This window comes from Colobus angolensis, unplaced genomic scaffold (assembly GCF_000951035.1).
Source record: "Colobus angolensis palliatus isolate OR3802 unplaced genomic scaffold, Cang.pa_1.0 Scaffold71, whole genome shotgun sequence".
NCBI classification, from domain to species: domain Eukaryota; kingdom Metazoa; phylum Chordata; class Mammalia; order Primates; family Cercopithecidae; genus Colobus; species Colobus angolensis.
This window is the reverse complement of record NW_012120821.1, coordinates 2,891,547-2,905,782: the sequence shown is the minus strand read 5'-3', so window position 1 is coordinate 2,905,782 and position 14,236 is coordinate 2,891,547. Positions and strand designations below refer to the sequence as shown.

The window sequence follows — 14,236 nt, the reverse complement described above, 5'->3', positions numbered from 1 at the left end:
TATTTCAAGAAAAAATGAGTAGGCATCTTTCCCAGTAGCAAACAAACAAATAAATAAATAAATAAATAACATTTTTAAAAATTAAAAAGAAAAAAAAACCCACAACACTTAAGCACACTGTCAGATCTGTATGAATCACCATCTCCCGTTGCCAAAGAAACTGTCAATTATCATATTTATTTTTTAATCCTAAAAAATGGTGAGAACATGATAAGGTTAGCAAGACTGTCTTAGGAGATAATTTCAATAAAGTTTATTTATGAAATTAGTTGTAATACAAGCACTTTACAAGTTTTTAGAATACTTCAATTATGACTATCTTGCAGGGAAACTCCCTCATGTTAAAATGTACTTTAAAATATTGTTACAGACCCAGTAGTGATCAGGTCCTCTATTATTTTTCTCCAAATTTTAACTTAGATGAAACTCTCTTTCTCTCTCTCTCTCCTTACCTCTGTCTCTACCTTTACCCTATCTTTCTTAAGGTAATGTAGACATTTTAAATGAGATACACAATGCACGACTGTAAATACTATTTACAATCCACTGGATGTTAACTTTTTTGCCAATATATGTTTGTACAAACATGCTATAAATAATTAAAATGTTCAATTACACACCTGAGATTGGAAGTTCAGAAACTGTCCTTTGAGCACAAAACCATAGTCATTACATATTTGAAAATAAACAATGCAGCAATGCCAATTTTACTAAATCAATGTTTGCAGAAAAGAACAGATTGGCCATATACTTATAAAATAGAAAATCATTTGTACAAATCTGAATCAAATACGTGAATCCCAGTGATCCCTCAAAACTTGAAACTGTGATGATACTAACAAGTGAAAATCCTGGGTAATGACATGTGGGTAGGAAATGAACAGAGGTTCTGGGCTGTTAATCCTTAAAGGAATATTCCATAACCTTATCCACACTCACTATCATCTAGTTATCTTTTTTAATGTTTAACTCTAAACATTAAATGGAACTCTAAAATCAAAAAATAATGAACAAAGAGATGAGTCTTTGCACTCTAAGTTTCATGTAGTATTTCTTTTTTAGCTGGGATTCCTCAAATACTAGCCTAACGTGACTACATATGATTCTTGCTTACTTTTCTAGACAAAATTAATGAATTTTAAAACTTTTTATAAGACTTCAAATTCTATATTTCATTTCCGTAAGATGAGGGTATGTTTTATCTGTTTCAGAAGCTGTTGATATGACAGTCATTTTCTGGAGGTCAACCACACAGGAAATACTTAGAGTTTACAAACAGGAAGTTGCAGGTGATTTTTTTTTTTTGTTTTTAATGACATATTTTACTAATTTATTTTTGTTTTTAATAACTTTTATTTTAGATATGGGGTCATATGTGCAGGTTTGTTACATGAGTATATTGTGTGATGCTGAAGTTTGGGACACTGTCATCCAGAGAGTTAGCATATTACCCAATAGTTAATTTTCCAACCCTTGTCCTCCTCCCTCTCTCTCCGCTCTAGTCCCCAGTGTCTATTGCTGTCATCTTTATGTCCATGAGTACCCAACGTTTAGCTCCCACTTACAAGTGAGAACATGCTTTATTTGGTTTTCTGTTACTGCATCGATTTACTTAGTGTAATGGCTTCCAGCTGCATCCATGTTGCTGCAAAGCAATGATTTTGTTCTCTTTTAAGGCTTCCTAACATCCCATAGTGTACATGAATCAAATTTTCTTTATCCAATCTGTCACTGATGGGCATCTAAATTAATTCCATGTCTTTTCTATTGTAAATAGTGCTGCAATGAACATATGTATGCATGTGTCTCTTTGGTAAAACGATTCATTTTCTTTTGAGATATATAACCAGTAATGGGATTGCTGGGTTGCATGGTAGATCTGTTTCAAGTTCTTTGAGAAATCTCCAGACTGCTTTCAACAGTGGCTGAACTAATTTACATTCCCAGCAACAGTGTGTAAGTATTCACTTTAGTCTGCATCTGTTTGTTTGTTTTTTCTAACATTTTAATAATGGCCATTATGACTGATAGAAGATAGTATCCCACTGTGGTTTTGATTTCTGTTTCTCTGATGATTGGTGATGTGAAGCGTTTTTTCATCCGTTTGTTGGCTGCTTGTATGTCTTCTTTTGAGCAGTATGTGTTCATGTCTTTTGCCCACTTTTTAATGAGGTTGTTTGCTTTTACTTGTAGAATTATTTAAGTTTCTTAAAAATTCTTTCCAGAATTATTATTCATCTTTGAGGTCCCACAGTGTCCCAAGGTGTGCCCTGCCAATCTATCTAACATAGTTTGAGTCTTTTTCTCCCACCCTCACCATGCAAACTCATGTTATGCTCTAGGCAACTGCAACAATCCCCACTCCTTGTCATTCCTCAAATAGAGCAAGTCCTCCACCTGCCTCAGTCCCTTGAACACCTGCAAAAAAAAAAAAACATAGCCAGCTCTCTTTGTATTTCTATAGGGCTCTTCATTCTTTCAAGATCATCTATTGCAATTATACATTTGCTTCTCTGCCTCCCAAACAGCTTATAAATCCTCAAGAAAGGAACCATGGCTTTCATTTGTGCTTATTTTCTTTTTGCTTCTCAGACATACACAAGAGTGTAAAGAATATTACAAACAACTTGTAACCATCACCTAGCAGAAATGTCATCACAAATATTATTGAAGCCCTTCCTCTTCTGTTTATCCCTTCTCAATCACAGTCCCCTTGTCCCTGAGGAAATAAGTATCTTAAGTTTAGTGTATACCATTCCCATACATGTACTTTCACATTTAGTGTGGAGAGAGAGAGAGAGAGAGTGTGTCACATTTTAAACATTGATATACATGTATATCATACCTTGTATATTACCTTGTGTATTTTTCTGATACTTGCATCTTTTAGCTACTTTGCCGAGATTTACTCATGGCAATATATCTAGCCCTCTGATTTATTTTCATTGCTTTATAGCATTATATTGGAAGACAAACTTCACAATATCATCATCATTTTTCCTTATCCTTTTTCTCTCATTTCTAATCTTTCACTGTCACAAACAATATTGCTACAAATATTCTTGTTCAACACTTGTAATACAAAGGTATAAGAAGAGTTACTCTAGACAAGAGGTCAGCAAAGTTTTTCCATTAAGGGTTAGTCAATAAACATTTAGAATCTGTAGGCCATATGGTTAGTATCACAACTATCCAACTCTGCCACTGCAATGTGAAAGCCACCGTAGATTGCATAAATGAATGAGCATGGCTATGTTCCAATAAAACTGTTTACAAATATAGGCAGCTGACAGCTTTTTTTCCCACAGGCTGTAGTATGCTGACACTGCCCTAGACTAAATCCATAAGTAAGATTACTGGAATTTCATGTATGTGCATCTTCAAAATAACAAGGTATTTTTCAATTGAAATCCTAAGTGGTGTGTAAATTTATATTCTCACTAGAAGTAGATAAATGTTCTTGTTTATGTACAACTTGGTAGAGACAGAATATTTCATTTTAGACATGATTAGTGTGAAAGGGGTCATGGTGTAATCATGTGGATTTCTCTGTTAATTAGTAACAAATAATATATGTTCATGTTTGTTAAAAATTCTAGTTTTCTCTTCTATAAATTGTTCACTTAATCTACTCAGTTTCCTTTTAGGTTGTCTGTCATTTTCTTACAAACTGATGATAATTATTTATATAGTTTCTATACTAACACTTTCTTAAAGAATATACAACTTAACAAGAATCACACTAAAGATATCCAAAATATCATAAACATATTCCCATGTTTCTTCAATGGATATAAAAGCTCTGCCTTTTACATGAAGGCCTTAAATCCATCTTGTATTATTGTATATGATATGAGATCAAGGTCCAACTTTTTTTTCTAATAATAGAAAACTAGCTTTATTAGCACCATTTATTGACTGGTTTATTTTTTTCCCTATACATATGCAATGACATTTCTATAATATATACAGTATCCATATGGGTATGGATTTGTTTCTGATTTCCATTTTGGTTTTTTATGTACCTATCCATAGTTCAATTCCATAGCCATTATTATAATAATTGTATATAAGGTTTAATTAACAATATTCTCTTTATTGTCCAATTGAAGCTATTTTATAATTTCCATCATGGCTTTTCTTTTTCTTTACATAGAAAACATTTTTAATTGTGTTTTTATATTTCCAAGTGTATTGGTTTCTTTCATTTATATTTCATCGTTAATGTTTGATTTTACTGCAGTTGTAATAAGATATTAGACATTATAAAATAATTTTTTGCAATTCATTGAACATTTAAGAGTTTTTTGTTGTTGAACCTGACCATTTTCATCTTTTCATGATAATTCAGTTCATTTATGCCTATTGTGATTACTAATATTGGACATGTTTCCAGGCTGTATTTTTTTAGCAGTGAATTAAAATTATAAGGATAGAAGAGATAACATATTGGACTTTACATGATCAACGAACAAAAATAAAGGAAGAACTCTAGAAAATTAAAAGAAACAATAAAAGAACACACACTAAAGCACACACAAAGTATAAGGAAAGAAAAGTATCAAGCTAAAAGAAAATGTAAGAAGTATGTAGAAATCAACAATATCAAACATTACTAAAAGGTAATAATGGCTTAGAAGTAAAGAGTGTAGAAGGCAGAATGCAATGAGTTGAGTGAACACAGGGTACAAGTGAGTGAAGAGTAGAGTTCTCGCCTCCACTCTTGCATTTAAATGCCAGTAAAGGAAATCTAGTTTTACCAGTAAAACCTAGAGACTAGCTAATACAGGTTAGCTATTGTTGTATTAAAAAAATAAATAAATAAAACAAAGAAAATGCAGGAGCTTAAAATAACAACCATTTATTATTCGTTTAGAAGTCATGAAGCTGGAAGTTGGTTGATCTCACCTGGGCTCAAGTTGACCTTAGCTGAGCTTGCTCACAGGTCTCTGCGTTAGGTGGCCATTGGCTGATCTAGGCTGTCACTGTGTAGGGCTGCTGGAGCAACTCAGCTCAGCAAGAACTGTCTCTTGTCCTGCCTCACAAACCACTGGGCTAACCTGGCTTTTCTTTCTCTCGACAATGACAGAAGTACAAAACAACAAACTCCAATGCACAAGCCCATTCCAAGTTAGTGCTTGTGTGATATGTTTTAACAGCTCATTGGCTAAAGCAATTTACATAGTTAAATTGATGGATAATTGGTATAGTAGGTAACCCCAACTCTCAGTGAGTGGACACTACAAAATGAGATGGAAAAACATGGCTATAGGAAGGGGTAAAGAACTTGAGCCAGTATTTCATCATTGCAACCGAACACACTAGGCCTCTGTAAGAGAAAAGTAAAAGATATTGGTGAATGAATAAAGAGTTTGAAGTCATCTGAAATTTCAATGAAAGTCACATGAGTCTAATCTCAAGGAGGCAGGTTGGTTATAACTTAGTAAATATGACTATTATCAACTGTATTTACCTAAGAAAAGAGCGAACCTTTAAGTGGAAGCAGGGTAATCAGCTTAGGACAATGGCTTACAAAATAAAGTGTGTATATCCATTTGGGTGCAGGAAGAAAATATTAGAATCTCGATTTTTATATATCACTTTAAATATAAAAAGTAAATGAAATTTTATAAAAGATAATATATGGAACGATATAAACATTATTAAGAGTAAGAATGTAAATAAGTAAATTAAGGTCATGTTTATAAGGCATTCTATGGGAAGAGAAGTGGCAACAGGAAATGGGGGAGTGAATGCATTTGTTATCAGTGTACTGTGATTGTGTCTAGTTAGGTGAATTTACAATACTTACTTTTGATTAAATTAGCTCTAATGAAAATAGGCAATTGGCTTCAGAAGACTACTGATAAAACACCATGGAAGAAAGTAATAATTATGCAAACGAAGTGGAAAACAAGAAAAAGAAATACAACACTCTGTCTAATATGAGCTCTATAGGAGCCAGGTTAAAAAAATAGCAAACAAATAAACTCTAAAAAAACTCCAAAAAAAATTTATAATTATCAGTGAGGCTATTTAAAATATTTAAAATATGGGTTTTATTTATTTATTTATGCATTGGGGAGTTATACCTGATATAAATGATGAATTGATGGGTACTGACGAGTTGATGGGTGCAGCACACCAACATGGCACAAGTATACATATGTAACAAACCTGCACGTTATGCACATGTACCCTAGAACTTAAAGTATAATCAAAAAATAAAAAAAATAAAAAATAAAAAAAAATAAAATAAAATATGGGTTTACACCCACTGTTTATAGCAATAAGTTTCGTCTTAAGCACATGTTGTAATTTAAAATACTGGTCCATGATAGCATCAGACCATCATTTTAAAAACTAATAATCCAGAACACAAGGACAAATACCAAAAGTTGATGAGTGGTTTTTTAAATATGAGCATCATAATTCAGTAACCAATAGTCAATGACATACTTCCTAAAGTTGAATCTATAATAGTTGTAAAGGCAAGTATTAATGTGATATAAATTTAGAATCATATCTTTTAATTGCTACAACATAATGTATTTAAGAAAAATATTTAAAACAATAAACTGCACTTAAACATTAATTACTAGAAATATAAAAATTTTAAGTGGGAACAAAAATAAATGTATTTCTTTGATAAATATAATTATTCCTTAAAATAAATATTTATTTTTAAAAGTTCACTTTAGTCCATATTTTATATTTTTATATATTAGTGTAAAATATAGGTATAGATATATAGATACATAAATATAGCTGAATAACTAGTTTTTGTATGTTTTGCTTTCTAGATTAAAAAGACAGGGAAAGAATTCATTTCAATAACATAATGTTCATTGCATAGCCACTAACTACAACAAGATTTCCAAATAATTTTCATATGATTCCCTTAAATGCTTGTAAAATGCACACTCTAAGTATTTGAAAAGAATATTCTTGAAAAGTGCATTTAAAATTAACTTCAGATTTTTCATGAGTACATACTAACAGAGTTATTACTTGATTTGTGTTTTATAAGAAAATTACCAAAAAAATTTAAAAAATGGTCTAACTCCTTCATACAAACTTAAAGGCTTAGATCCATGAACTGAGATTCTAAAAGAAATTAATAATAAAAGGCTGAATTACACAATGCATTGGAGAATACACATACAACTAAAGTGCAAATTTAATAAGAAACAAAAAATCACAAGGATAGATCAGCTTGCATGTATCCTATGGCTTATACACAGGAGAAGTGAGACTGACTGTTGGGTGACACTAAAGAGTTGAAAAATCCATACACTCCAAGATTTCAAAAATTCCTTACAGGAAATTTAATCAAATTTCCTACTCTCACAGATGGGATTATAGAAAAATTCAATGAATTTCCTGTTTTCAAGTTTGTTAGTGACCAAACCCAGACAAAGATGCAGTTTCCAGTCAAATGTTTTTGCCACTACTAAAAATCTCCATTTATACAGTAAACGCCTTCAGTGTTATATCCATAATTTGTCCTGGAAACAAGGAAATCACTCTCTATAAGCCATTGCACAGTTTATCATATAAACTTGATTTTAAGGACACATTAACTTAATGAAGGCACCATATTTTTTACTGCCTGACTACATTAATTATAAATCAATACTTGCAGCCAATTCCTGAAGAATCTTATCCACTCACTAAAACACAACTAAATTGTAGGACTGCTCCTGGAGTGATTTCTCATTTACTTTGATTTTCTATATTTATTTAAAAATAGTAAAACTTACTACATTATACTCTTGTGGTTAATAAAGGCTAGTCTCCCTTGAGTAAATTCCAATCAGTGTGTTTCTTCTATAATGAAGAACATGTAGTCTATGAAGTAGATCTATAAACAATGTAAAAAATTATCACCCTTGGAATATGCAAGAATAATGAAGCTCAAATACTTTCAGTTGGTAATCAAAGGGGGCTTGACAACAAATTTAGCACAGTATTTGCATTGCAAAAAATTGTAAAGAAAAATGAGAATCTTAAGAACAGATCAGCAAAGCGCCAATAAACTCAATTAGTACAAGCCTTATTACGCAAAGAAGTTCACATAAACTACAGTTGCAGAACAACATAGCTACTGCACATTCAAAACATTGTGGACGTAAGATGTTTGGACATTCTTTTTGGAACCAGGGGCCAGGTAAATTTCACTAACAAACTAGAAAATGATGCTAAAGATTCATATTCTAACAGAAAATAATTATATCTAATAAAAGTATTCAATATGATTACTAGTTATAGTAGACAGCGATTTACTTTGATATAATATGTGTCATTTGAAATTCATAACAACTTTATTGCATATGCAAAATTATCCCAATTTCACAAGTGGAAAATACTTCAAAAGCAATATTTACTTAAAAAAAAGACAGAGAGGAAAAATTTGGTCTCAAATTCTGTGTTTCTAAATACCATGGTCTTTTCATTATACCATACATAAAACAACACTTGAAGGCAGAATGTCAGAATAAAATTTTCTTCTTTCATAGATCAATAAATGGACATTACTCATGGCTTATGAGAAGTTACAGGAAGAACTAAGTTATAGGGCTGAGACTGGAGTTTTGGAATCTCTGAAAAGGATATTTTCTTCAAAGCCTGATGTTGGAAAAACTGAAGAGCCATACACACTATAATTAAATTGGACATCTATCTTATCCCATACACAAAAATCAACTCAAGGCAGACTAAAGGTCTAAATGTAAGACCTGAAACTAATAAAACTCCTAGAAGAGAAGATAGGCTCTTTGACATTGATCTTGGCATTGAGTGTTTTGAACATCACTCCAAAAGCTCAGGCAACAAATGCAAAAACAAACAAGTTGGCATACATCAAACTAGAAATCTTCTGTATAGCAAAGGAAACAATCAACAAAGTATAAAGGTAGTCTTATGGATTGGGAGAAAATACTTGCACATTACATATTTGATAGGACGTTAATATCCAAAATACATAAGGAATTCACGCAACTCAATAGTTAAAGAACAACCTATGGGCAAAGAATCTGAATCAACAGTGCTCCAATAAAAACACAAAAATGGTCAATAATTATATAAAGAGGTGCTCAACATCACTAATCATCAAATAATTACAGATTAAAATCAGTATCACCTCACACCTGTTAAGACGGTTATTATCAAAAAGATAAGAGACAACAAGTGTTGGCCAGGGTATGGATAAAAGGGAATCTGAGTACACTGTTGGTGGGGATGTAAATTGGTGCATCCATTAGGAAAAACAATATTGATATTCCTCAAAATGTTAAAAGTAGAATTACTATATGGCCCAGGAATCTTTCTGTTAGGTATATACCCAAGAGAAATGAAATAATGACCTTTAAAGATATTGGCATTCACATGCTCATTGTAGCATTATTCACAATACCCAATATACAAAAACAATCTAAGTGTCTGTCAATGCATGAATAAGTTATTTAAATATGGCATATATGTACAATGAAATTCTATTCAGTTTTAGAGAAGGAGACCCCGTCATTTGCAGCAATATAGATAAACAAGGAGGGCATTATACTAAGTAAGATAAGTCAGACACAGAAGGAAAATACTGCATGATCTCACTTATATATGGAAAAAGGGAAGGGAGAAAGGTAGGTTGGTTGGTTGAATACATAGAATAAAATGATAGCAGTTACTGGGGTGGGATGTGAAGAGGGAAAAAAATAGGGAGGTGTCAATCAAAGGACATAAAGCTTAGACACATAGTACGAATGTCTACAGATCTAAGGTAAAACATAAGGACTATAATTTTTGTATACTGGAAATGTAAGTGCTCTTACTGTAAAAAAGAAAAAGGAAACTATGCAAGAATGTTAATTTTACTTGACTGTAGTAGCCACTAACTATTATAAGTGCATTGAAATATAATGTACATCTTAAATGTGCATAATGAAAAATCTTCTTTGCACAATTAAAACTAAGTCAAACACGAAATCAAATAATAATAGTGATACATATTAAGTAAGAAGAAATAGATGTTAAAAGCACAAGTTCTCAAGTTGGATAGATCACGGTACCTGACTTTGAGCAGGGTGGCTAGCCTTTCTTTATATCAGTTGACTTATCTGTAAAATGGTAAGAAAAATAGAACTTACTTCCTAGGACTCTTGTAAGGATTTAGTGAGATAATATTTGCAAAGTTCTCAGAAAATGGTTTGGACACCAAGGATGATATTCTGGCATAAATCATCTTCAAAAGATCCTTCTCCCTCTCCCTATACTCAACAAAAGGGTGGCCAGACAAGGTAGAGACACCCAGCAATTAAAGGTCATAAAGTTCCAGAGGTGGGGGCCACACAGGATACCACAGATAATGCCATTGGAGAATAAGCCACCTGTGTTTTTGGTGACTGCAATAAGGAGGTCACTGAGAAGATAGCACAAGTATGCTCCATGGGAGACCCAGTATTCATCTACCAACCATATATTGCTAACAGAGAACTACAATAGAACCAGTTCAGTAAAAAGGTATATTCACCTTTTACTACTCTCCTTTACCCTTGCAACAACTTTGAAAAACACAGAAAAAGAAGAGGAAGAGTGGATCTTGGCCTGTCCCCACAGTACATCCCTTACCTGTGAAAAATGCATGGAAAAGGAGAGAACATCTAGATGGCCTAAGAGACTGATGCTGAAATTAGTCTGGACTGGACTCGTTAAGCTATAGTATGCACTGAAGCATTGCCGTAATGTGAGGAAGAGAGTTTGAAAGAATAAAATCTTGTTGATTTCAGTCTCCTGAATCTCTAAAGCCCTTGGGATGAAGTACAAACACTCTCACAGCCTCCAAGGCCCTGCACGATCTCTTCCTCTCTACCCCTCTAGCCTTGCCTACAATCATCCCCCACCACATCCACACACCCACACCCCAACACACGCACCCCTCTATGCTGCCACAATTATGACATAAGTACGTGTCAGGCCTCTGATTTATCATGCTGCATTTTACTATGCAAACTCACTAACCTCTGTTGATCAGTCTTCTCTATCCCCTCCCTGCATCTAGACAACTTTTATTCCACACTGAGAACAAGGATCCTGACCTCGCGACCACCTTCTTCAATGCTGTGTCACCAGCATCTAAAAAACTACTTGGAACATAGGAAATAAACAATACTTTGCCTATGAATAAATGAATAAGGGGAGTCATTGTAAATTTAATGTAGTATGAAGGATACTGAGCCATAAGGTTTCTGATGAGACATAAGAAAGGCATCATTAGCAGAGGCAGATGGCAGAAGAGCTCTCAGATGTCTTATGGCAGCAATCTGCAAACAACAAGCTAATCCTTAAATTCACAGGTGTCAAGTTACTTTCGTTCGTGTGTTTGGATGTGTGCATCTAGGTAACTATATTAAACTAATCACCAATATACTTTATAATTATATAAATAGTTATATTTTATAGAATAGCTGTATTTTAACTATAATAGTTATTTTAAAATATTAATAGTTACCTTTTACAGAATGTATATAGTATAATAGCGATATTTTAAAGAAAGTCAACACATACCAAAAAAGCCATGCAATTATAAGCTGTCTGGTAACAGAAAGCATCATGTTTTAAAGTATCATCTGGGCGTATCGCTATAACTTCTTGGGGGGTGATTATGATCTTCTTAGTCTTTATGGCCTTTATGGTCTGGCTCGGAATACTTTTCTAGCCTCATCTCTCCCAAAATTCCTAAGAGCATTCTAGGCTCCAGTTATACTGAACTTTCACATTTTACTAAACTCAACAAGCTCTTTCAATTTGTGCTTAAACACTCTTTTCCATTGTGTAGCTAGTCAATCCTTATGTGTTCTTCTTAGCTATCTTTTTTTCCCTAAAATCCATACCAAACTCTATATCTACCACCCACATCCCCTCTGATAAGACATTAATCCATAAATACTTCAATGAAAGCATTACTGTACTCTTGTAAAATGAACTATTTTCCTTAGCTGTCCTCCAATATCCTGTGAGTAATTTGAGGGCTACACTTACATATTTCAGTTCCTATCATGGTGAGAAGCACTGAGTGTATACTTAGGAAATCTTGTTGAAATGTACAGACACAAGTTATGCCTTCTAGTATCTCAGACTGCCATAAAAAATAAAAATAAAAAAGTCAGGAAGATTTTCATAAACCTATGTACAATGTCATTTAAAAAATACTATGAACGTCATGTGGGGGAGCACAGGGATAAAGAGGACTGACGACTTGGAATAACCTAGAAAGAAATCAGAAAACAAATGAAATTTGAACTTGGTTTTGACTAAATAAAATACCTCCAGTTGGCAAAGAAGGAGGTAAGCATACCAAGAACAGGAAAAAACATGTGCATGGCCAGAGAGTTGTTAAATATAATGACATGTTCAGGGAACAGTGAGAAGTTCAATGACATCTTTAAAAATAAAAGTCTCAATGATAGTTATAATGCCGTAGAGCTACTGCCCTCCGTCTCGCCTCCTCTCTTCAACCACGCTGCTTAAAAATGTTACCTCCACTCTTTCTCCATTTCCTCACCTCCCACTTGCCTCCACCCACCGCAATCTGGTTGCTTTTACCACAATCAGCAAATACTTCTGTTTTTAATCTAATGACATATTTAAAAACCTTTTCTTGGTTTTACCACAATAGATGACACAATGTTCGCTCCCTACTTTTGTAATGCTCTCTTGTACTGGTATTCTTAAAGTCACATTTTCCTGGTACTCTGAGAAACCACTGCTAAAATCCTCATCATGGGATGTGAGACCTTCGATGCCTGTCAGCTATCTACATGTACTGATATCCCCTAGAAAATATAAGGTAGTAGGACCAATGGATAATATTTATTATTCTTAATCTAGGCATATAAGTTCTTTGTGGCTTTCCCAACGACAGTCTCGAAACTTGAAACCTAGGACAAAAAACACACAACCCCTGAAATTTTTATTTAAAAAAATCACTTCATGTTCAGAAATCACAGTTGTTTATTATTTATTTTTTTTTCTTTTGTCAACATTTATTTTTGGTTCAGAGGGTATCTGTGCGGGTTTGTTACACGATTAGTTTGCATGTTGCTGTGGCATGATGTACAAATTATTTTGCCACCCGGGTAGTGAACATAGTATCCATAGGTAGTTTTTCAACCCCCCCCCTCCCTCTCCCTCAAATAAGCTTCAGTGTCTATTGTTCCTATCTTTGTGTCTATGTGTACTTGATGTTTAGCTCCCACTTACAAGTGAAAACATATCATATTTGGATTTCTGTTCCTGTATTGATTTGTTTAGGAAAATGACCTCCAGTTGCATCCATGTTCCTGCAAAGGATATAATTTCATTATTTTTTATGGCTGCATAGTTTTACAAGGTGTATATAGACCACATTTTCTTTATGCAGTCCACCACTGATGAGTATCTAGGTTGATTCCATGTATTTGCTATTGTGAATAGTGCGGCAATGAACATACAAGTGCATATGTCTTTTTGGCAGAACAATTGATACTCTGCTAAAAAGCAGAACAGTAATAGGCATATAGTATATAGTAATAAGCTTACTGGGTCATATAGTAGTTCTGCTTTAAGTTCTTTCTGAAATCTCCAAACTGCTTTCCACAGCAACTAACCTAATTTACATTCCCACCAGCCGTGTATAAGCACTCCCTTTTCTCCGCAACTCTGCCAACATGTTATTTTTTTTAAATTTTATAATTGCCATCTGACTGAGGTGAGACGGTCCCTCATTGTGGTTTTGATTTGCATTTCTCTAATGATTAATGATGCTGAACATTTTTCATATGCTTGTTGCCTACATGTGTGTCATTTTAAGAAATGTCCTTTCATGTCCTTTTTCCATTTTTTAATGGGAATGTTTGTTTTTCACCTAAGTTCTTTATAGTTCTGGATATTAGACCTTTGTCGGATGTATAGTTCAAAAATAATTTCTCCTATTCTGTAGGTTGTCTGTTTTCTCTGTTAATAGTTCCCTTTTCCCATGAAGAAGCTTTTTAGTTTAGTTAGGTCCCAGTCGTCTATTTTTGTTTTTGTTATAATTGCTTTTAGGGACTACAACACGAAATTGTTGTCAAGGCCTAGGTTCAGAATGGCATTTCCTAAGTTTTCTTCTAGGATTCTTATAGTTTTGGGTCTTACATTTAAGTCTTTAATCCATCTTGAGTTGATTTTTGTATATTGTGAAAAGAAGGGTCCAGTCTGAATCTTC

At 33.4% G+C, this 14,236-nt stretch overlaps 1 protein-coding gene across 4 annotated transcripts in view; it reads right to left on the bottom strand.

The window, feature by feature from the left end:
• GABRA2 (gamma-aminobutyric acid (GABA) A receptor, alpha 2) overlaps window positions 1-14,236 on the bottom strand; it is a 155,507-nt gene that overhangs the window by 67,173 nt on the left and 74,098 nt on the right. The window lies entirely within an intron of this gene.